The 24311-nt window shown below is 39.6% G+C and overlaps 1 protein-coding gene across 7 annotated transcripts in view; it reads right to left on the bottom strand.

The window, feature by feature from the left end:
- Positions 1-20689, bottom strand: part of NCOA3 (nuclear receptor coactivator 3) — an 88199-nt gene extending 67510 nt beyond the window's left edge. For all 7 annotated transcript variants that reach the window (XR_012663060.1, XM_075109207.1, XM_075109209.1 and 4 more), the window contains exons 1-2: positions 20578-20689; positions 292-333 (exon numbers count right to left, since the gene is read on the bottom strand). The gene's annotated coding sequence lies outside the window, so the exon portion shown is untranslated. The remainder of the gene's footprint in view (positions 1-291; positions 334-20577) is intronic.
- Between the last annotated feature and the right edge of the window lie 3622 nt (positions 20690-24311).

Here is a 24311-nt window from a genome sequence, read left to right as displayed (position 1 = left end):
GAGCAATATCCTTTAGTGGCCCAAGTATCCCCCAAAAGCCCATTAGCATTAGTTACTGTTTTACATAACGAGGCCAGATCATACCACACCTTTCCTAAGTTTAAGGGAGGTGTAGGAGAGCAAACTATATACAATATTAGTGTCAAACATAAGAAGATATCTTTATTTTTTTAAGGGAATTGAAATTATTTTCTCCCTTTTCCTAACACCCTAAATACAAATGTTTTCTCTGGATCAGTCCTCGTAAGTGAAAGTAGCCCTGGACAATTAAGTCCAGCAGAGAAGACTTACCTAGCACAGTGTTCATTCTCCAACAGAGTCCAGCAGGAATGCCTAGAAAGAAAAAGGTAAGCATATGAACATGTTTCAGCATATTCTCAGACTTCACAATCTACAGCTCAGGAATTTCCTCATTCAAAAAGGACTGAGTTTCCCAGCAGCTGGATTCCTCTTCTACAGAAGTTTCTTTCTGAACCCATGAAAACGAATACAGCTAGAATATTCTGTGGCAGTCAGTTCTGTAGTGAGGCTCTACACTATGTGAAAGTATCCGTTTTTTATTTTTAGCTGTCGTCTGATAATAAGGAGGAGGAACACAATAAGTGAGATTACTACAGAGGAACACTTTTTTCCTGTTGATTTTCCATGACACTTGTGGTTCTTTTGTATACATCCACCTTGTACTCTCAAGCTAAAAAAAAAAAAAAAAAAGAGATGGCAGAGAAGTGCTAGCAAATTCTGTTTCTCATTAAAAAAATTTAGCTTTGATCTTTAAAAAATACAGAGAAAGATGAAGTCCACTATACTCTTTTCACAAGGAAGGCGTAACATGACTGGATAATACAGTTTTTTCAATTTTGCATTCTTTTTCTTCACTGACAACTCACAACACAACTTTTTGAACCCTGCTTAGCACTAGTCCGTCATTTTGACAGAATAATTAATTCAGTTGGTTGGCTGGTTTTTTTAACGCCGAGGAGAAGAAAATTCAGCAAAAAAATCTATTGGTTATAGCAGGTCTACTTCTCCCTTAAGTACATCACTAGGCATAAAGACAAAAGCATCACTCAGAATAAGGACAAGCCTCCTAAATCAAGTGCTGGGGATACATACAGCCACTCACCCAGAAGAGAAAGTTCCCTTGAATCCCTATCGTTTCTTCTTCAGTGACCACCCTGATAGTGATTGTAACTACTACCTGTAGTTACCAAGTCTACATTCTTAGAGGGCAAGAATAAAAGATCGGAGGTAAGCAAGCCATTATTAGGACCTACTCCCAGAACAAGAAGTACTAGAGAGAGGTGTTTTCTCTTAAGAGTTTACCAAATCTTCATGCAGTAAGCTTTGCAGAGTTATTTTAGTCAAGATCAGTCTTATGCTTATAAAGTAATTAGGAAACTTACCAGTTAAGTCAATAAATGAATTTACAATAAGCAGAAGAAAGGTCTGTATAAAACCAAGTTCAAACAACACTAGTAAGTTCTGTAAGGCTGTAGTAACAAACTCCATGCAGTGAAATATCTGATCTGCCACACTGGCTTTATCCAAAGCCCAAATAAACAAAACAAGTTTGTTTTAGGCTGTGACAATAAACACATTTCAGTTGTCATATGTCTTCAACAATATATTTTGCCTTTAGGGAGGAAAAAAGCTGTAGTAAGCCTTAGAAATCCCATCTCCAAGCTTGAACTTTGCATTAAATTTGTAAAGTAACATTTAGATAAGATATCCAAAATGTAAACAAAGCAATGGCAGCAGCTTTATTTCACAATACATAGTTTATTTCAATACTTTTAATCAGTGAGAAACCAACTAAACAATACACAATCCACAATGCAATCCTTGCAAAAGCTGGAAAAGATATTAAGGTTCATGTCAAGTTCAACGTGCTCTATTTTTAACTTTAGTCAAGTCCCTTCTCATTAGCAGAAACTTAATATTTGAGAAAGGATTAGGAGCAGCTAGAAAGTTAGTTTGATATAGAAATTCATGTATTTAAAAAACCCAAAATTTTTAGTCCAACGAATAATTCAGTTGAAAGTTACTTAGACCTAGCCAACTAACATAATCTCACACTGTCACAGTATACCAAATCAAGGTTTACAGATTGCTTTAGAATGTAGTAATCAATTGCTTGCTATTATTTTTTCATAATCACTGTGTGCTTTGTAAGCGTAAGTTTCATTCAAAAATTGTAAAACCCCCACAAATTCTAGACTCCCACTTTGCTCTAGCTCACAGAGAAATGTAGTCTTCACATCCATATAGTTTGACACTGATGGAACAATTTCTTTAGCATACCGTTTTAATTGTGAAATTTAGGACACTCCTGTAAGACCTGCTGAAGATACTTCTTAAAGCATTTCACAAGATAAAACCAATCCTGACAATCTCATGATTGACTTGCTAGGGAAAAGCAGAGAGATTACATAATAGTGAACTGGAAGAAAGACCACACACCTTTCAAAACAAGCCCAGTAATTCTGCATTTCAAGGATGCTAACAAGTAGGGAAGAGGCATGAGCATCTGCTTGTCTTTAAGAGATAATAAACTGGTTTTGAGCATTCCTGTATAGGTGAGCACCTGTATCATATGACAGATAGCCCTGTTTGGAGGCCAGAATTCTTTCAAGAAGTCTAGGACAGAAGTACCACCTTTTTTTCCTAGAGATAGTGTTAGCACTAGCAGAGACCATGACACATTTATATGCACGTGGCAGATACTGAAATCTTTCAGATGACTGCTAGCAAAACTATGAATTAGTGCCCATCTCCATATTATTTTACTGCACACAAGCATTAACTTACTTTGAGAGGATTAAACTAGCTTCTGCCAATTCTGACATCAGTAACTTCTGCTCTGTCGTGGTAAATTGTAACTAATACAGAACTTAACATTTCCAAGATGACAGTAGTATCCTTGTAGCTAGAGCAATAGAAAAGTGTTGTGGTAAACTTTTGCCTGGAGACAGTTTAGTCACATCTGGATATATGGCAGCAAACCCAAGATAAACAATTATCCCAAATGGAAAACAACCAAAACATCTTAATTCTAGAAGCTGCACTTTCTGCTTGTCTAAAATTATTAAAGCACTTAAGTATTCTTTGTTTTATCTGACTCTTGATCTGTCCTTTGTCCTTCTGTTTCTCTAGCTTTTTGACAAACGGAGATATGATCTAGGACTGCAAGCATTGAATGCATGGAGCGAAGCAGATTCAAGATAATGCCACATTCTAGCAGACTTTGTCAAGAAATTCTTCTTGCACTTAGAATGAGGAAAGACCTGCTAAGGTAGTTGCCAGTGAAGAAATTTAAGTTGATTAAAAATGCAGGCAAGGAGCTTTACACCTTAGGCTTATTCCAGGCGTGCTTCAAAAAAGAAAGTGCCAGTGGTACAATTTTTCTGGAAAACTAGCTGTTTTGTCCGAATCTACTTGGTGTATCATAAGAGTTAATAAAGTTTTAATATAAAAGCTGCTTCATCTGTTCTGCAAAACATGTTTACAATATTGTTTTATATAACAAATCTTTGTGCAAATTCCTCCAGGTGTGAAATACCAGCTGTGAACTAACCAATGGTGGCCAATCTTGTCTTAAGCACTTAAGCAATTGCTTAATTGTGTTCCATGGCCCCTCAGGTTCTTGAAAGTAATATTGAAATGCATGAGGACTTCCTATGCAAGTATGCAGAGAAAACTCAGAGAGCAGCTTCTGAAATCCCAGGTTCAGAGGTGAGGTCTTTAATTTAGTATGAATATGCTAAAAATGCTACCTTAATATACTAGGCAAGTTAGAACAAGTCATTTTTCAGCTGTATTCTTTTGTGGTGTTTTGTGGGTGGGGTTTTGTTTTTGTTTTAGACTAACCAATAGCCCTGGATGTACCCTTGTTTCAGCTGATGTAGCTAAAGCCTCTCCAGGGCTGTTACTTATTTTTTTCCACTGTTGATGCTATGGAGCCGGTGTAACTCTAGGAGAGAAACATTCCATTTTATGCACAGGGTTTTTTTGTTGGCAGGGTGGGGTTTTTTTGTTGTTTTTAACAATAACTACATTAAAATCTTTTCTAAATGAATCAATCTGTGGTGAAGTGCCTTGCTAACTTTATTTGGGGAGGAAGAAAAGCCTGGAAGATTTTTGAGTTTTTTATTATTCCAGAAAAAACAAGTCTAGACTGGATTGGAATTACTAAATATCAAGACTCTATAATAGAAGAAACTTTCAGGGGAGTGAGTATGACTATAGGAAAGCATCCAACCTTTTGTTCAAAATATTACATTATAAAGTTGAAACAGCCTTGCATTACATTATAAAGTTGAAACAGCCTTGCTACTGCAAAAAAATAACCTTTAAAGTGGCTGAGACAATTAGTGTAGCTAAAGTTGAGTCTATTTTGTATATAGCCAGTACATATATTTGGAAGAAAACATTGCCACTGTCTAGGATCTTAGCTCACCTGCTTTTGTTAAAAGATATCAACTAGCTGCATCCTCAAGAAATCTGTAACAGCTGTGGACGATCAGACTGGGTCTTATGAACTCTTGGACAGTTCTTAAACAGGAATAGTATCCTGTAAAATACCATGAAAAACACAAGCGTAAGGCTGACCCACAAGTCTAGCCTGGTCACTTTCAGAAAACCCTCTGAGTGCGCATAAAGTGAAATACAAATACAATTTGTCTTTTAAGCAGATAATAATGGTATCTGCTCTACAATGTTTTCTTTTAATGAAATTTGCATGAATATGCCTTAGGCAGCTTTGAAGTTACCTTTTACCAGCCATGTAGCCAAGATGTGGCATTCAGCAACAATTTGGTTTACAGTATCTGGATAAACTTGCCATGGAGCTCAGCAGAGGCTCACAGTCCAGTGCGACAAGATAGCCATCCTGTGGTGGTACAGCTAGGGGATTGCACTGACAGCTTTGGGGTGATAAGCCTGTACCTCAGACTACGAGCATGTCCCTAGTAATTAGTAATGCAGACACGAGCCCTGTGGCTTAAATTATCTCTCAGTAAATACTTGCCCATGTGCACTTTAGTCACCTGCATAAGGCTGTTTATTTTGTAGACAAGGAAGTGCTTGTATATGCCACTACTTCATATCATGTGAAAATGACTTGTGTATCATGCCCTGGAAACCTCTGTGATGTGGCACAGGTGAAAATTGTTCTTTTTCTCTTGCTATGGCCTCACCCTATAGCAATGGATACACTAGTGTTTTCATGCTATAGTGTGTGTTAAAATTTTAACAGACTGCTTACTTTGGAGAAAAAGATACCGACACAACATGAATGCCTCTTAGAGACGAACCTTAATCAAGTAGACATTTTTCTTAACCCCCTTTTACCAACAGTTTGAACATACAACTCTTTTCCACCCTCTTACTGTGGTCTAGTCTTGTTTTACTGAGGGTGGAAGGCAACTGGATTACTGATCTGGTATCCCTAACTCATGTTTTCATTCCTGCCTTAAATATATGTTTATCCTGTTAATCTAGAAATAGAAGTTCCAGCTCACCTATTATTTCTGTGTAGTACTAGTAGTACTCCAAGGATGGAGCTCTTTGGGTTCTGTGGACAACTACTATTGAACCTGCTTGTATAAAAATTCCAGTCAATCCCAACTCTTAAAGGTCTCAAAGACAGGTCTTGGTTGCATTTATTTAAAAATAGATATATCCAAATCCAGTTCTAGAAAATAGCACCAAATCTAGATCACACTACAGGAAGTGACTTCTCAACTTCTGGCCAGCAGCTCCAGAGATGTTAACAGAAATTATTCTGAGAACAGCTCTGTAAAATATTTCTTAGTACGAGATATACAAATCATGCACTTGGGAAATAACAATATTCCCCAAACCTACAAGCTAATCAAGTTAAAACACAGGCGTGTGTGGGAGACCAGCTAATTCATGTTTTTGAGAGGAAGCTAGAAGAACTTGGTCTGTTCAGCCTAAGCAGCAAAAGGAGGGATTAAATTGCCGTCTGAATATATTAAGTTCTCAAATCAAAAGCTTACCACTTTATGAAAGAGGATGGAGATATAGTCAGACATAATACCAACTGCTGAATCTAGTGGCTGCTTCTATTGATATCATACTACTACTTCAGCCCATGAAATGATGCAATAAGAAAGAGGAAAACCATGTTCAAATCCAAATAGGAAAACCAACCAAAAAGCCATGTAAAACCTGGTAGCTTTTTACTAGTCAGGTAACTATCCAAACCAAGGGAACAGCACTTTGTCATTCTAATCAAGTTTTTGTATAGTGGGTTCAATTTTATGCATGTAGTATAATAGAATCTCTTGTAACCTCAGACAAAATCAACTTTGTGAACAACCCCTTCGCTAGCCTTCTCTCTGAATGATGGTGCATTGGACTGAAAATGCTGCTAAGTGTATTTGACATTCTCTAACTACATCCACAAGGATTTAGATGCAAGAATGCATCTGGATGTCTCACAAAAAGCCCTCAAGTATAAGAAGCTCTGAATTCTCAACTCAGCACAAGTTTCAGCATCTTGTCTAAATTTTCACCAGTGTAGGCTTAATTTTTACACCATAACCTTCAGCCTTGGTCACTAATTTTTATTCAAGTTCTTCAGCTTCTACAGGTTCTATTTTTTGTTTTGCTTTTAAATAAGACGATTTCACACCATTGATACTAGATTACTTATGATTTACATTTCAACTAAAATCCACCCCTCAATGAATCCAAGAGCCTTCAAATATCTGACAGACATATGTAATAAAAGAGAATTTCCTTTCCCTCAATCCAAAAATAAAATACTGCTTTGCATCCCTATTGTTGCTTTCTCAAAGCAGAACAATCATTTCCTGAATTGTTTGGTGTAGATATTTTGCTTAAGCAGCAAACACTCCAGGCTACAACTGATGAGTGACCTTGAGACAGCTCTTAGAAGGCAGTTGCCATAGTAACACCACCACAAATGTGGTACATCCTCAGCTGACACCACCAATCTGGTGCAACAGATCCATAATAAGTGCATCTACCCGATATTATTATTACTATTTAAGGAGGAAGTTACCAGATTTTTTTAAGAATTATTTAAAAAAACCGGCAGTGCCCTGATAGACATTGAAAACTATCTATGAATACAAGCGACTAAGGCTATACAAGTCCACACAGCGCAAGAGTTAAAGTACTCTATAATAATGCACTACTGGAAGTTGAAGCTGTTCAGTGTGTTAATCCAGAGAGCAGTCCTTGGTGCAGGAAATGAATCTACTGAAGAAACCTTGCAATAGCACATAATGAAGAAAGTTTATTGTCTTTTCTCAGATTCTCCAATATAAATAGACTTTATGGAGCCCTGCTATGTCAAGCTTAATGCAAAATGTGAGCACAATGGATTATTTTTGAATGCTAGAATATTTTCAGTCTCACCTGTGCAACCTCATCACCTTGAGTAAACTTTCAAACCAACTTTGCACTACAGAATAGTGTTGCCCCAAAGAGTTTTTCTCTACATAGCATGACACTAGTTCTTGTGAGCTCTGAAAGAGGAAGAAAAAGGTGAATCATTACTGAAAAAGCAATAAAAATGAAACATCTAGAATTTAAGAGTGCTAGTTAACAGAAATGTTCAGTAGAACCATTTCTGTTTAAAGACAAAATTAATTAACAGATTAAGACAGTTAATTATAACAACCTAGCAGTCAGACATTAAAGTTCACTTTAAAACTAAACTGCAGTTTCAAGACCCATCTTTTTCTTAACCTCAAACCAGCAGAAAAGGCCAATCATAAGTTTCAGAGTTTGATGATGTTCAAGAGATTCTATTATAGGTAAAACATACGTGTATTCTAATTAGAAACAAGGGTTAGGACCGCTCTGACTCTCAAAGTCAGCTCACTTCATGGGTTTGCCCTTATCATAACCTCCATACTGGTGGAATCTGTGTGTCAGCTAAGAGTTAATCACAGTTAGAAGTGAAGTCATACACTTTAAAACAGGCTTTTGGACACTCCAATCTAAAGAGTCTGGTCCACAGTTAATTCAGTCAGTCAAGTCCTCGCCCTGAAACCTGGCCAAGGAGCTCCTGCACCCATAACTGTAACCTAAAGGTAGACAGAAAACAGAAAAAAAGTTCCCAGACAATACTAAGCAGACATTCAACAGGGCCCTAAATCCAAAAAAACATCAATCATTTTGGCAACTGTGTGTAATAGTGCAATTACCAATCAAAAGGGTTCAGCTGTGTTGCTCTTGGAGGTCTAGAAACACTTGCCACCTTGGCTCAAAGAAGTATTATTTGAGACTGATTACATAAATTACTGTTATGTGCCACTTCTCCCATTACTTCTGTGAAGTTGCAGGTAAGATGGCCATTTTCCAAATTGACCCGTGTCCTGTCAATCTGCGTACAGGCATTGACAGATTCCTTTTGAACAGGTGTTCATATGGACATTGAATATGTTTCCATTTAGCAACAGCTTCCCACAGTAAACATACCTTTTATCAGAGTACAATAATTTGTCTTCAGTTTTGCACATAGTTGTTTATTTTGGCCTAGCTCTACAGGTTAACTTTGGAAACTATCTAGACCTAGACATGAAAGGCACTTTTGGTATAAAATAAGACATAGCTGTAGACAAAACTTGTTCTGTACTGTCCTTCCCTCCGCTTCTGTTTGTCTCCATTTAAAAAAATCTTCAGACAAAAAAGTTTAACCTGGATTTTGTGGAAGTGAAAGTTAGAACTTAAGTGACAGCTCCACTACAGATTATTAAGCACTGACTCTATAAATGCTGCCAAGTATTATCAATCTACTCTGCAAGCTCATTTAGAAACAAGCATCACCAGCTTTTGAAGTTCTTTACTGCTTGTTCTGGTTTTGGCTGAGATAGTTAATATTCTTCACAGCAGCCAGTGTGGGGCTCTGGCTTGGATTTGTGCTGGAAACAGGGCTGATAGCACAGGGGTGTTGTCGTTCCTGCTGAGCAGGGCTTACACAGAGCCAGGGCCTTTGCTGCCTCTCACCCCAGCAGCGAGTGGCCTTGGGGAGCACAAGGAGCTGGGAGGGGGCACGGCTGGGACAGCTGACCCCGACTGACCCCAGGGACGTCCCACACCAGGTGATGTCATGCTCGGCGTATAGAGCTGGGGGAAGGAGGAGGAAGGGGGGACGTTGGGAGTGATGGCGTTTGCCTGCCCAAGTCACCGTTCCGTGTGACGGAGCCCTGCCTTCCTGAGATGGCTGAACACCTGCCTGCCGCTGGGAAGGGGTGAATGAATTCCCTCTTTTGCTTTGCTTGTGTGCATGGCTTTTGCTTTCCCTGTTAAACTGTCTTTATCTCAACCCAGGAGTTTTCTCCCATCCCACTGGGGGGAGGTGAGCAAGCAGCTGGGTGGGGCTTAGTTGCCAGCTGCAGTTAAAACAGCGTTCTTAGTCCTCAGCCTCAACCTAGTAACCATGAAGTCCCTTACCACCTATGAAGGACCTCTAATCACAACAGCATAGGAGAAACGAACAATTAAAAAGTAATTCATAACAAAAACTAATATATTCAAAACCCATCTTTTTCTTAAACTCAAACCAGCAGAAAAGGCCAATCATATTAAGGCCTGTTAAAAATCGTTCAACCCGAGACCCAGTAGCATGGGGTTGCTGATGATCTGAGTCAAAACTAAAGTGATTCATTTCATAGACTGATTTACCCAGAATAGAATTATTGCAGTGCTTACACCTTTCAGCAGGTTATTCTGCTCAGCAATATGTATATGCGCTATGCTAGTAACAAATACATATTAAATGTTTGCAGGTTTCTCAACAGCACTCAATATATCTAACTTAATAATATCTCTATAATAACTAATATATCAATATATCTAACTTAATTCCTATTGACTTAAGTGAAGTTAGTTTTCCAATGCAGATACAACAGGTGAGGAACTACCAGCAATAATACATAATTAGTAACTCCACCAACTCTTTCTAGTTACACCCCAAGGTAGACAAGGGTGCTGAATTTCTCCTACACCCAGGTGACACTTGAGTCTCTTCTATAACACATTTGTATCAGGAATAGAGTCTTACAGGAAATCCATCCAGTTTAAATTTTGATAGACTGTGTTGCTCTAGTCCCATCTCATCCCACCCATTCCCTTGCACTAGTACTGATATTTCCTGCAACTAGGGGTATGCCAGCAGCCAGAAGTTGTCTGGGTGGTTTTCTTTGGTTTTGGGGTTCAGGGTTTTTTGTTGGTGGGAGGGAGAGAATGGACAATTTTGAATTAAATCTGTTCACTAACTGTAAGGGGCCCGGGCCCAGACCCAGAGCAAGGGGAAGAGAGGTATCAGAAAGGACACCCAGTAGCCCTGACTTGGCTTGAGCAGTTGTGGAAGTATACCACACTGCCTTGGAAAGGCAGTGTTCCATGGGAATGCATCTGAAGGGTTCTGTTTTCATATTTTCAATTAATACTGGAAAGAAGTCAGTTTGTTGCGATGTTGCTTGCTTCTTGCACAGTGTACCACCTTAGCTCCCAGCCCAGCGTTTAAGCAAAAACAACCCCTCAACCCATTTTATAAAGGACGGTTTAGGCCCTAAACCTAAACCAAAAGAGCGTAAGTCAAAAATAAATATCTGTAGTGACAGAAAGACAAGGCACATTCAAAGTACAGAGTCCTCTAGATCTTGGAGAAAGGTCAGGGAGCCTTTTGGTAAACAAGAAGAACTTACACAGAAAAGAGCTTCAAGGTAGATAAATGAGGTTGAACCTGTAGATCCCCTCAGTTTGATTTTCACCAATGCATCTGAAGCTACAATAATTTTATAAATAACCATTAAATAGGCTCTAAAGTTAACTGTTTTACAACAGAATATGCTTAGAACAGGATATGTTTCCCAATGTCTTTCCTTCCTTTACTGTATCAAAGATACAATTAAGATTTCTAGTTTAGCAACATACAGCCCTTATTGGAAATGTTAGTCTAGAATTACTATCGGAAGCAAGAAGAGATGGATTGTCACCTGGCAGTGATCATCTAGTAATAGTAACAGTTAACAAACTGTAAAACAAGAAACTGAAGGCAAAATTAATATAATCAGTAATAGATATCCAGCATGGGAGTGGTTTACGCACATTCTTACAATAACTTTTTTCTTGACAATTCATTTTCAGGGAGCATTTGCTCACCAAATAGCTTGAAGTTTCCGTCAAAATGAGACTCCTAACTGAAATTCCAGCAATATAAGCATGCCTGCATGTTATTAAAAGAAATAGTGGAAAATTTTGCAGGCTGACATCCAGAATGTCTGCGGTTCCCTTTCGTATTTCTCTCTTCTTGCAAAGCAGTTATTAGACCAGAACTTCAAACTTTTTTTTGTTTGGTGATGCCTGGAAATTTCCACTGCTTTAACATATTTTTAAAAAGCCTTCTCAAGTATACAGCTCAAACGTTACACTTCTGCCTAGACGGAATCTTTAGTTTAAGCAAAAGTTTCATTGACATAAAGCAGTGCTAAGGTCGGGGGCGGGGGGGGGGGGGGGGGGGGGGGAGAAACTTCGCTCATATGTCAAAAGTATTGCTTGGCCCATCTGAAATATTATCATACGACATATTAATCACTTGATAGAGGTCATCTGAGGCCCAGCTACAGTCAGAGAGCAAAAGAAAACAAAGCAGTTCAGGATAACCTACCTTGTAGCTGTACATTTGAGCAGAAAATACAGTGGATGACAATGTAAGCTATTCTGTCCCTATCAAGTGATGGTTCTCGCTCACTTTCGTCGAATCTCCACTCACTTTACATCTCACTGGATCCCACTCGTCACCCGTACTACCTTCTTATGATATCTAACACAGCCAGTACAAGTCTGGTAAGTTTGCTAGCACAGGTTCTACACCTCACCTCTACAAGTCTTGTTTATGAGCTACGAACATGCATCACTAAAAGATTAGGGGCTTCAACAGAAAACCCACAGCTGTAATACAAAAGCATTCAAAAGCTACTCCAGCCAGTGCAGATGCTTCTTTTTTTTCCAGTTTTCTGTCCACCAATCAGAAGATCTGCCTTCCTCTTAAGGGGGGGGTCAAATGGACATTCTAGGTTAACAGAGGTGCTGGTTTTGTTCCATTTTAATCAAGAGAACAATCTGCATATAAAGTACTCTTGCTTTTGTTGCCTTTAGAGCTATCTATGTAGTACAACAGAGTACGACTTAGAGCAAATATTTTTCAACCTCCTTCTTAACTAGTTAAAGACATCAGGAATCTCTCTTATAGCACTTAATAGTTATAACTGAGCCAAGCAATGGCATTTTATAAGTAATGGTTAAAAGGATTAAAAATCCATGCGCACCTAACAACAGTACCTAAGTGTGGTCCTCTAGTAGGCCATATGCTGCGGTCTGTCCATTGAGCCAGAAATTCCCACCCTGAACATCAAAAAGGCTTCCAGAGAAGATAAAACCAAGCTGGTACTACAACAAAAGATGTTGCTGTATCTGCTTTAGTCCATTGCAGCAGCAAAGATGGAAAAAGCACAAAAGGAATTGCAACACAAGCTATAATTCCTTACTTCTAACCCTTTTAGCCCAGCCTTTATGGGGAAAAAAGTTAATATAGAGGAAGATGTCTGAAAAAATCTACCAGTCACTGGCAAAAAAGAAGTTGCAAATTTTTGTTTTAAATCACCTCCTTAAGCTTCTAAGAATGGATAACCATTTTAAAGTCACCATTGTGAACAGGAGTAACGAATTACTTTTTGAACCTTTACTATTCTCCCATAAGCTTCCAAGAAACAATACAGAACTTCCACATACTGATTGATTTTGCGTGTGCACACACACTGTTGTGGTTTAACTCGGCAGGCAGCTAATCACCATGCAGCCATTCACTCACTCCCCTCCCCGCAGTGGGGTGGCAGAGAGAATCAGGGCCAAAAAAAAAAAGATTAATGGGTTGAGATAAAGGCAATTTAATAGGACAGAAAAGAACGTGCAAAACAAGTGATGCACAGTGCCACTGCTCACCACTCAACAACCGATGCCCAGCCAGTTCCCAAGCAGCGGCCCCCCAGCCAGCTTTCCCCCAGTTTATTTACTGAGCATGACATCACATGGCATGGAACATCCCTTTGGCCAGTTTGGGTCAGCTGTCCTGGCTGTGCCGCCTCCCAGCTTCTTGTACATCTCCAGCCTTTTCAGTTGGTAAAGCATGAGAAACTGAAAAGTCCTCGACTTAGTGTAGGCACTACTTGGCAAAAACAAAAACATCAGTGTGTTATCAATATTATTCTCATACTAAGTCCAAGGCACAGCACTGTACCAACTACTAAGAAGAAAATTAACTCTACCCCAGCTGAAACCAGGACACACATATGTGTACCCTCTCAGCAGTTGTCTAAAAAGTTTTAGAAAAAAGTTTATCCAAGTAGGCTACATTAGCTGCCACCCACTCACACACATAGCATAGCAAAACACATGCAGCACAGAGGCTTCCCTTTTCCTGGGGCTCACTAGCCTCCAGGGAATGTGATGAAAACACAACTCAGGTATTTGACAAAACCAGCAATGTTAAGATGTTAATACCTCCATAGGGCAATTGCTGAGGTGTTAGAATTACAATTTGAGCGCACAAGGCAAAACCAGGAGAATGCTACCTTTGCTTTAGGTTTTAGCTCTCCAGACCAGCAGTCCCCTCGATTGACTGTTCCGAACAACAAAAAGTTTCCTCAAAACACTGGATTAAGGAACATGCATTTACTTTTTTTTCAGAAAGTAAATTGTTTATTTCTGCCATCTGCTTAATCCTTCCATTAATAAGATACAGCAACAAAAGCCACCCAACCCACTCCCTGCTCCATTACCTGTTCTATCACTTCAGGAAGTTTCAGTGAGGCAGGGCACGAAGTAACCACAGATAAAGTATATAGAGCAATTTTTTGTTCTTCGGCATGCATGTATAACAACTTCTAACTGCATTTTATTAGAGACTTCCCCGATTCATGCTAACTAAAAAAGCATTTGGAAGTCATCTATGATTTCCGAGACCATTCATGTAAGAGTTAACTAGCAGCTGACTGATGTACTTTGAGCAAGTCCGTTCATATGTGATTCTATAACCAAATGTTTCATGCTGAATCAGCACTGGAAGCTGGACTTGACTTCACACCATTATCTATATGTAAATGACTCAGCTCACCAATATTTGGCCAGTGGGCACTAACAACAAAACATTAAACCCATGCAGTCTAGAAAGGTTCCTTTCTACACCTACAGCAATATTTAAGTGTCTTTTAAAAAAAGAACAATAAGAGGTCTAAAAGAAAAAAATTAACTACTGCTTATGCAAGTCAAGAAAGCAGCTCATCTATATACGAGAGATTTTGTAAATAAAAATCTTGTGAGGACGTTTTACATATTTACATATAAACTAAATAGTAAAATAGCACCCTTAGAGCTTACCAACGTAGAGTTTGCCAATATAAGGTAGAAACAGCTGCTTAGTCTTATGCTACAACACTTCATACCTTGTGCTCTAGCTAGAGCTCAGAGCAGTAACAGACCCGCTTAAGACATAGAAAAACAAAGATTCAGAGATTTTTGGATGCGCAAAATGGGGAGAGGGAAAGAAAAAAAAAGTACAGCACTACTGTAAGCTTCCATCGCTTAGTCATTCTTTGGCATAGTGAAACATCAGAAACACTTGAGCTATTTTTGACATTTCTTCCCAAGATTATGCTCTTGTTCTTTTAAGTCTTTAATAAAGAGATGACTCTCAAAACAGACTATAAGAGAACTGCAACAGTGGTTTTGCAGCAGCCAGTGCTAGTGAGCCAGCTTTGCATTGTCCTTGCGGAACAAGTATATATATTTACCTACTCACTTTCTGCAGTTTAGAAAAGCATGGGATAAGAAACAGTCTGCTTGATTTTGCCATGCAACCCATTGCTAACAGATTTCAATATTGCACCATCTGGTAGATTGGGAACATTATCAGCAAGTTATAGCTTTAACAAAAAAAAAATACACACACACACACACTAATTCTCAAGTTTGTCACAACAGTTATGAAGTTCAGCGTTCTAAAAAAAAGAAAAACCCAAGAGTTTAAAATCTCCATGTCTGTTTTAAAAGAATCAAGAATTGACGGGTGGTTGGTTGGTTGTTAGATCTCCACCAACTCCTTCTCGGGGACTTGATGTTAGATGACTTAATATTACAAAAGCCCAGAAGGGACAGCACAGTTCGCATTTTTAATGCATTACCTGAAATGCATTGACTTAGTTATGATACAGCCAACATACTTAACATAAAGGCTTTCATAATGAAGAAAACCCACTTATAATCACTTTTAAAAGTTTCATGTTCAGCGTTATGATGGATCCTTTGCCTTAAAGCTCTTATACTCCGTCTTCATTAGGTAAAAATGACAAGCATTTGATACTACTTAAATTGTTTATAAAAGCATACTATAAAATCTGGAATAAAGCTGTATTTTTCCTTTGAAGTTCAAAATTACCTGTTAAGGAATATAAAGAAGGATATTTAGCACATCTATGGTCATATAAAAGGTGATCCTCTTACCTCCAAGAGAACATAAATTTAATACAGCATCGCATGATATCACCACAACTATACCTGCAACTTGCTTCAGTAACAGGAAGAGAGATGCTTCCCTAGACACAGAGTGGTGACACTGAAGTCTTATCTAGCTTGTGATCAGCTAGAAAGACAAATGGGTGTTCGAATACACTTGGAAGGAGTGCAATATATGAATTAACAGTTTTGCTACCGTTGCCTTAATAAAAAAAGAAGGTACTGCGTTACAGTTCTGTTGCACACATGACCCAGACAAACACTGGCATTGAAACAAAATGCTTAACATTAAAAAAACTGGGTAAGCTTTCAAGGAAGCACTGAAAGTGGCAGGCAAACACCTAATCTGCCAGCTGGGTTTTTTTTTCAGCAAAGACAATTGGCAGATAGTCTTTAGACAACAGATTTTGGCTTGCTTTTCTCGAGCCTGGGTGGTTTCCCTTAGGGTCACTTTTTCTTTCCTTTCCCACACTCACTAGTCTTCTGCATGTATTTGTAAATAGAGTAAAACCCAAGTTGAAGACGACCTTGAAAAAGATTTTCATTAGAAACAATTTAAGAACTAATTGTATTTGTTGAAGGGAACACAGTCCACTCTTAATTCTTTGATGTTTACAGTGTCATTCAAAAACATGTTTGTATGACCTAATGATAAAATACTCCAGAAAACTTCATTTTTACCATTTGTGTTTGCTGAGAAAAGCTACTGGAATCACTAAATACATGTCACATTCTATTCCCCCTCACCTAAAAGTTCACAAGAAAAAGCACACATGTAGCCCTGTGGAGATTCTAGGCAAACAAAGCCAATCCCAAAGAGCAGGTTTCATCCATACATTAAATAGCCTTACAGCCTCTGAGACCAGGGAGATAAAAGGTACTTCTGCCTTTTCTTTCTGCCCTCTTCCACTCAGTCCCCCTCCTACCAGTGCCAAGGGGGCAGGGGGAAGAGTGTTAGGCTACAACTACCCAAGGGAAACACATTATATTAAACATTTTTAGCCATGCAACCTGTTTTGGTGTTGCCTTTGAAAAAGGCAGACAACTCATTTTCTCACTTCCATGCAGCAGAGAACAGAAGGAGAAAAAAAAAACTTCATAACTCAGAAGTCACATAGAGAATATTCCATGCAACTATATATACAAACCTACCTTGAAAATGTGCCTCTAAAAGGCCTTCTACATATACCTGCAATACTAAATTATCTCATTCCATGGCTCTGACATATCTTGACATGCACGGAAGTGTGGAAACAGTAAAGGGTTCAGGCTTTGTGACAAAACCTCATACTCAGCCAAGGCTAATCCAGGTGCTAGTCATTATGGCTAGCAGTATAACAGTTATATTGTTCTGCAGCCCTCCTCTTCTCCCTCCTCCCCCATTTTCAGGTGCACCTGATAAATCAGGGTAAAACTGCTATGTAGTTTAGCCACATGTGTAACAACTTTGATGAAAAACTGCTTGCCCTGACCTAACAATTACAACATTTTCTGGAGAACTTTTACAGTGTTTTCAGATTTCTAGAACAATCTCATCCATAAAATGCAGTTATGATGGTTTTAGACTTCAAGTCGTGACACTGTCCATGTTTGTAATCTTCAAAAAAGAACTTCACTTGATGGTAAGTAAGCCTTTAAAATAAAATTTCTAATCGGGCAATGATCCATAACCTAACAAAGTCTGTTTGACAAACAGTTTAACTACACCTGACCTGAACAGGCTCACATTTAACAGTGGGGGTGGGGACACAACCAAAACCAAACCAGTGCTGTAAAAACCCCAACTCCACACACACAAAAACCACATAAAGTCAGGGAATATTTAAAGGTAGGTAGATAGATAGATAGCTCTACCTATAGAGCTGACCTTATCATCTCCTCTCTTCTAGTATATTGCAAAAGAAGTCACAACCTCAGAAGTGACTTAGACCATATCCTAAGCTTATCATAACAGGTAACAAGCCTGACTTTCCAGGTTATAAGCATAATCAGCAGTAAAGCCAATGGTGGCCCCCTTGCCACCTCTCCTTCTAATTTAAATAGCATGCTGTCTTAAACAACTGCCTTTTTCTTACCTGCGTACAATGTCAGAAGTAGGGCTGGCTCTAGAAAACATAAGAGAATAATGTGCGTCTACACCTAAAAAAGCATAAAACCTCACTAACAATAATTCCACACGCTGCACACCAAAGACTAAAGATCCCTCATGAGACTGAATTTGGAGGCAAATTAATTTTGTTCCACTTCAAAGACAATCAGCTTTTTGATAGCTGTCAACTAAAAGTCACTAATTTAAAGTTTTATTAAAGTAATAGGGTCCATCTGAAGTGTACCTCCCACTTACATGGGGTAAAAAAGGAATTTATGTACCTTCTCTTAGCTGAATGCAGGATACAAAATCAGAGTGGAAATATATTCCACAGCAGATTTAAACTGGTAGCAGTCAAATTCTTTCACAATTGCTTCTTCCCTAATATGCTACATTTAGAAACATCAATAGATCTAGCCAGAGAAAAAAAAGCACACAGGCATGCTGCCCCAGCATTCAGGTATAAATATTCTTCACCACCCTCTCATATCCTTGGCATAAAGAATACTATTCTTCCCCTTCCCCTCCCCTCCATTTTTAGTATAAAAACCAAGTCGAAAGAATATTTAAGATATTTCTAAATACTCATGACCACAAACATTAATGCAGAATATCCTGTATCATACAGTCATTCAAGATCACCTCTTCGAGGGAGGCTCATTTAAATGCAGGAGTTGAAGCAACCTCCAGTGTCAGACTGTAGTGTCCAATATCATTTTACATGCTACCAATGGCTTGATTTTGCAGACAAATATAACCAAGACATCCTTTCTTTCTCAGGCTTCTTAAAAAAAAGAAACACCACTATGCAACTGTAACATAGAAATTAATCTTTAAGGTTTTGACGGTGATTTCTTGTCCATTATTAATGAAAAAGCCCACGATCAAAAGATAACATTCTATTGTAAAACAGATTTCCTTCTCCTTCCTACACTGCATTTTGTCTCAACTATCCATTAGTCTCAGTAACACTATGCAAAAAATTGATAAGCAGAAAATGTGAGCTTCCAAGTTAATAAATCCAAAGCCAGGATGAACAGAGGTTTCAAATGGGGGTGGGGGGGAAACACCACCAAAAAAACCACAACACCCACCCACCCACACCCCAAACAACTCATATGCCAAATAAAAGCAAACTGGAAACAGCACACTGTCATCAGGAAAGGTACTTAAAGCAAGGCTGAATACTGGGTTTATTCTGTCTGCTATCACTTCCCCGTCCACCAACCTCTATCTTCATATCACAGCAGCAAATCCATTGGTATTTATTTAAAAAAAAAAAAAGAGTAGTAGTAACAGAGTTGAATGAAATTCTGAACAGTCAGTTAAACCACCCATTACAACTGCTAACAGTAAATACAATTACTGTACATTAACATGCACAGTCTAGTTAAAAAATAAAAAAACAACAAAAACCACACAGAAGAAAAAAACAACAACAACCCACAATTTTGTCTGCTTCCTCTGAACCCAAGCTCTTACACTGGGGCTTTCACTCAGGTACTATTTGTTATTATGAAACTCTCTTGTATTTATATTTAGAACACACATCTTTGCCCCATGTGTAGCAGCTCATTATAAGTAGGAAATATTTCAAGAGAAAATATTTATTTTTACAATAGTGAAAACAAGCTTAGAGTTCTACCTTAAGTGTCTATTTTAACTGTATTATAGATACTACATAGCTAGACATTACTGTCTCTCACAATTCTAATTTGCTTCAGTTTTGTCTTGTTATTCCAGATAGAATCCAACATAATATTTTCTGTTAACTTTTAGATAAAAGATTTAAAGGCAGAATCAGATTTTTTTTTTAAACAGCCTAAAGAGAAAGGAGATACTACCTGAATAAGAGAGACTGATTTAAACCGTGCTCACTGGATGAACTGACAAAGTAGGAAGCTTCTCTTTTAAAAGAAAGCCTGACTGTGCGTAAGAGTAGGAGCAGAAACCAGAAACAGAACCAACTTTAAAACCAAACAAGGAGGACTCTGGGAATTATGTCAACCTCAGACAACATCCCCACCCATATTCACCCCATTTATACCCCAGAATCACTAACACCTACAGTGGTATGTGACCTCGGGGGGGGGGGAGAAAATCTCATCTCCATCCCTCAACAGCACAGTTTCATTGCAGCTACAAGGCAGAAATGGGTAAGAGGCATGAAACGCACCTTTTATTTGTAGTACTTTTCATCCCTTTTCTTATTACCAGAGACAAGAGAAGTCACCTCTGAAACTTACCGAGGGTACAGGATGATCAGGAGGAGAATGCAGATAACAAGGTCTTTGGAACCGCCTCAGTATCAGATAAGCCCAGATGAATGGCAGATGGGGCCATTCTAGCCCAGGTATTTCACCCACACACCCCCTCTACTCAGGCTGGGAAACCCAGGGTCAGGCGCTTCTGAGCACAAATCCATAGCGACCTCAAGCCTCGCTGCTACAGGAGGCACCTCCGCCCAAACTCACCCTGCCCAGCTCGCATCACGCAGCGGTACGGAGCCTGCGGCTCGGCACGCTAGTCCCCGCCGCCGCCTCAGGAATGCCCCCGTCTAACTACGCTCGGCACTAAAGTTACAATGGGTAGAGAGAGGTAAAGGCATTTACACGCTGCCCTGGGAATCCCCGCACCCCCAGCCTTAGAATTACTCCTCACACGCAACCCGTCTACGCTCCCCTTCCTCCTCCCCTCAGGGAGACACATCCATATTGGGGCGGGGGGCGAGAGGCGGGGAAGGAGAGCCGCCCCTCAGGGCCAGCCCCGGGCTGCTCCCTTCCCCGGCGAGGGGCAGCCCTCTCTCCCTCCCTCCCTCCCCCATCGCGGTCCCACCCCAGCGCTAGAAGCAGGGGAACAAGAACCAGAACTCTCCTCCCTCCACTCGTTACTCCCTCCCTCCAAACCCCACTCACCTGGGAAAGGAGCCAACGCTCAGCTACGTCTCCTTCTCCCCGTCTCCCCCACACTCAGCCTCTCGCCGCCATTTTCCTCCCTGCCTGGATTTAAATAGGAACCAGCCTCCCCGAGCGGAGCCGGCGGGCGGCGCGGGGCGTTGTGGGGCCTGTAGTACGGCCCCGCGCGGGCGCCGGCGGGACGCGGCCCGCCCCGGCGCGGAGCATCATGGTACGTGTAGTGCCGCCGCCGCCCCTGCCCTCCCCGCAAGGGTAGCCCCAGCCGGGGCCGAGGAAGCGGTCCCGGGGTCAGCTCGCCGCGCCAGGCGCCCCTGCAGCGCGGCCGGCCCCGCCGCCCGGAGACGGGGCCCCTCGGTGAAACGCCGGGCTGGCGCTCCCCTGCCCGGTGTCCGGCGCTGCAGCGGGAGCGGGCGGCGGGGGCACGGCCGTGCGGTATCCGGCAGAGCGCGCTTGATCGGCACGAGGGGTTAAAATGCAGTAAGGCATCAGCCCCGCACACAGCGCCCAGTCACACCACCGAGGCGAAAGTTGCGGCTCAGTAACCTTTGTGGAGCATTTGCTACGCCAAGCTGCGTTTTTTCGATTTCAAAGAAAAATATCAGTCTGTTGAAGTGAATGTCTACTAAAATGCAAATGAGTTGGGATAAAAATTAAAAAGAACGTAAATAGCTTCAGTTACTCTCTACCTCAGGTACCTGTCAAAGATGGTTTTCAAACTCACGGCAGGAGTTCACTTGCCATCTGTAAAAAAGCAAGGCGAGGAGACGGAGGACTGGGGACTCACAGAATATAACCTTCCCGTGCCGCCGTTTGCTTCCATAAATGCCATTTGCATAAAACTTTTTTTAGAACATGTATTTAAAACATTCTAAAACAGGGTGCCTGGAAAACCTGGTATACCTCAGTTTTAGGTATTTATAAAGCAGCCATATAAAAATGCTCTTTTTATTTTGAAAATTTATGAAGTGTGAAATAAGTCCATGCGTTTTCATTAAGTCCTGCCAACCTATTCATACAGAGCTCATTACAGGACCACAGCCACACTTAACACTCAAGACAGACAGACAAGTAAAGCCATTAAATACCCCTTCCAGTAATTCTCAAACAAACAAACAAAAAAAAAAAAAAGTCAAACTAGCACTGGGCACCAATGAGCAAGTTACTGGTACAATACGAGCCTCCAGCTACCTCCGAGACGAGCGTTATGGACCAAAAAAATCCAGAGATAAATTCAAATGTGTCAAGTTCTGGAGAAAACAAGCCCCACCTTAGATTTTACCTTGCAGTTACACTACACAAGAACTTACCAATTATAAATGTTTGTACTTTTGAACTCCAGTGTAACCAACTGGTAAACAGATTCCCTATCATGTTATCACAACAGAAAAGAGCTCGTGTTGTTAGCGTACCTTAGGAGGGATGAGGTCCTGTTGCATTTCCTGAAAGTGTGAGGTCTCCTGTTTAACAGTTCCACTTCTTCCATTCGCAGCAATCTTTTCCTGCAGGGTGTTTGTTCTCTTCTTCCACTACAAATTATAACAGAGCATTTATGAGAGCAAAACCAAAGGAAGGATGCAGGGAGGTACAGGTTAATGAGAAGCAGAGGTAACACTGGCATTTAGTTGGTGTAGGTTTTCATTTAGGTAAACTACACGCTATTAATATTTCTTCCATTTAGACCACACGGCCTATGAATTATACTTACACTGCATCTATGACACCTTAGACTCAAGGCTGATCAAGAACTCCAAGTGTCAGAGTACAAATACTGTGTACCTTTTCCTCCCTTTTAACCTTTGGTTTCCGTCGTAGCAATTATAAACACATGACTTCAAAGTTACCTCTACCTTTACATAATGAAGGATACAGTGATAAAGTGTTTTCATTTTTCATTGATATGTGATGTTCTACAAAAATTAGTAAGATCATCCCCCCAAAAATTTTGTACTTGTCTTAAAAGCTGGTCACAGTAAATGTGGCTGTAGAACTGTAACATTTAACATTTTTATCTATTTGCTCCACCTGCTGGTACATATTCCTTTTAAAGCAGTCGTTAGAAGCCTAACTGTGTTAAAAATTTAGCCAAAAATGTACGCAAGAGACATACTTGTCTTTCAGCTGAAGTTATGTAACGTACTAACTAAATCCAGTCTGATCCCAAAATTTTCTCAGTCAAATAAAAGGCCAGTGGAAGCATAGACTTAGGGAAACGTGACCACAGCTCACTTTTGGACACTGCCGTTCATTTTTATTCTGACAATAACCCACTCAGTCATCATTTTCCATCATCTATTATTCTTCTCCAAAAACGTTTTCTCTTCCACGTGGACATCTCTCTACATAACTGATTTGTCTCCTCAGTTTCCAAGATCAATTTCTCTTTGGACAATTAGTGCAAGAGAAACATCCCATTTCTATAGCCTATTTAATTGTTTTCTGCTCAGAGACAGAAAAAACCCACTATGATCAACAAACACTCCTTATAACAAGTTTTACATGAGCTTAGATTTCTTCCTGTTCCACCTATTGATAAAATTTTTTAAAAATTTATTTTTTAAAATATTTTGCAAGGAAATAGTAACAACATCCCCATTAAAAAGAAAAAAAACCCAACCAACACTGCATCATTTCTAGGCTATGACATTTTCCAGTAATACTCCAGGCCAAGTAGCTTTCCATCCCTTCTTCCCTTCCCAAATTAGGAATGGACAACACAAAAACCCTACCCTCCCTGCTCCCCTAAACCTAAAATCTCCCCCCAAAATCTTTGGTATCAGAATTTTTTTTATATATATCCATAAAGAAATTTTGAGTTCCCTGATCTAACCAGGTTTAGCAAGAACTTACGTTTATCTCATCACCACCAGGTTTTCTGTGGCTGAAATGGAACTTTGCGATGACTGCAAAGTTTTAACTTGCTTTAACTTGTGGGGTTTTGTTGTTGTTGTTGTTTGGGTTTTTTTTGTTTGTTTGTTTGTAGCAGATTGATTGCAGACTTCTTGACTGGAGTTGATGAGAAGATTTGGTGTACAAAAGACCCTGAAATTACCATATAGACATCACAGGGACTGAAGAGAAAAGTTGTTCTGGCATTGAATAAGCAGCAAATAAAACCAACACTGCTAGGAAACAGCTAGAAGTGTTGAAGAACTGGAGTGCCTCTGGTTTGGGTTGTTGTTGGTTTGTTTGTTTGGTTTTTTTTCAGTTTAAAGAAATCCAAAGTATATACATACCTTCTTCCTAGACTAGCAATCCAGTTTGTGTGGCTAATCTGCCTAACTGACCAGACTATCAAGGGTAAGTGGTTTAGAATAATAATAGAACAGATTATTTAATGGCAAAGGAAATTTAACAAAATTAGAGAGTAAAATGAGATGCATCAGAAATACATCATTAGAGAACAATTTTTTTTAAATGGAAAAAGTTTTCTTTAGCAATACCTTATCAAGTGAATAATCAGAAACTTATATACACAGAAAACATGGCTCTTGTCCTATAGATTATTGACTATAATGTTAAACAATCAACAAATCCTCATGTAAAACAGTGTAAAACAAAACCTCTCAAACTGCAGTGTTTCAGCAAGATAATTTATATTTTCAGCAGCCTTTCACTAAAACATAATTTTACCTTATACAATTATTAAATTATATTTATGCAAAATTATTTTCCATAATGCATTTTTAAAAGAACACCACATTTCAACACTAATTGCTTAACCAGAAAAAGGACAG

This window comes from Phalacrocorax aristotelis, chromosome 13 (genome assembly GCF_949628215.1).
Source record: "Phalacrocorax aristotelis chromosome 13, bGulAri2.1, whole genome shotgun sequence".
NCBI lineage: Eukaryota > Metazoa > Chordata > Aves > Suliformes > Phalacrocoracidae > Phalacrocorax > Phalacrocorax aristotelis.
The sequence above is the reverse complement of the archived record's forward strand: the minus strand, read 5'-3'. Positions and strand labels throughout refer to the sequence as shown.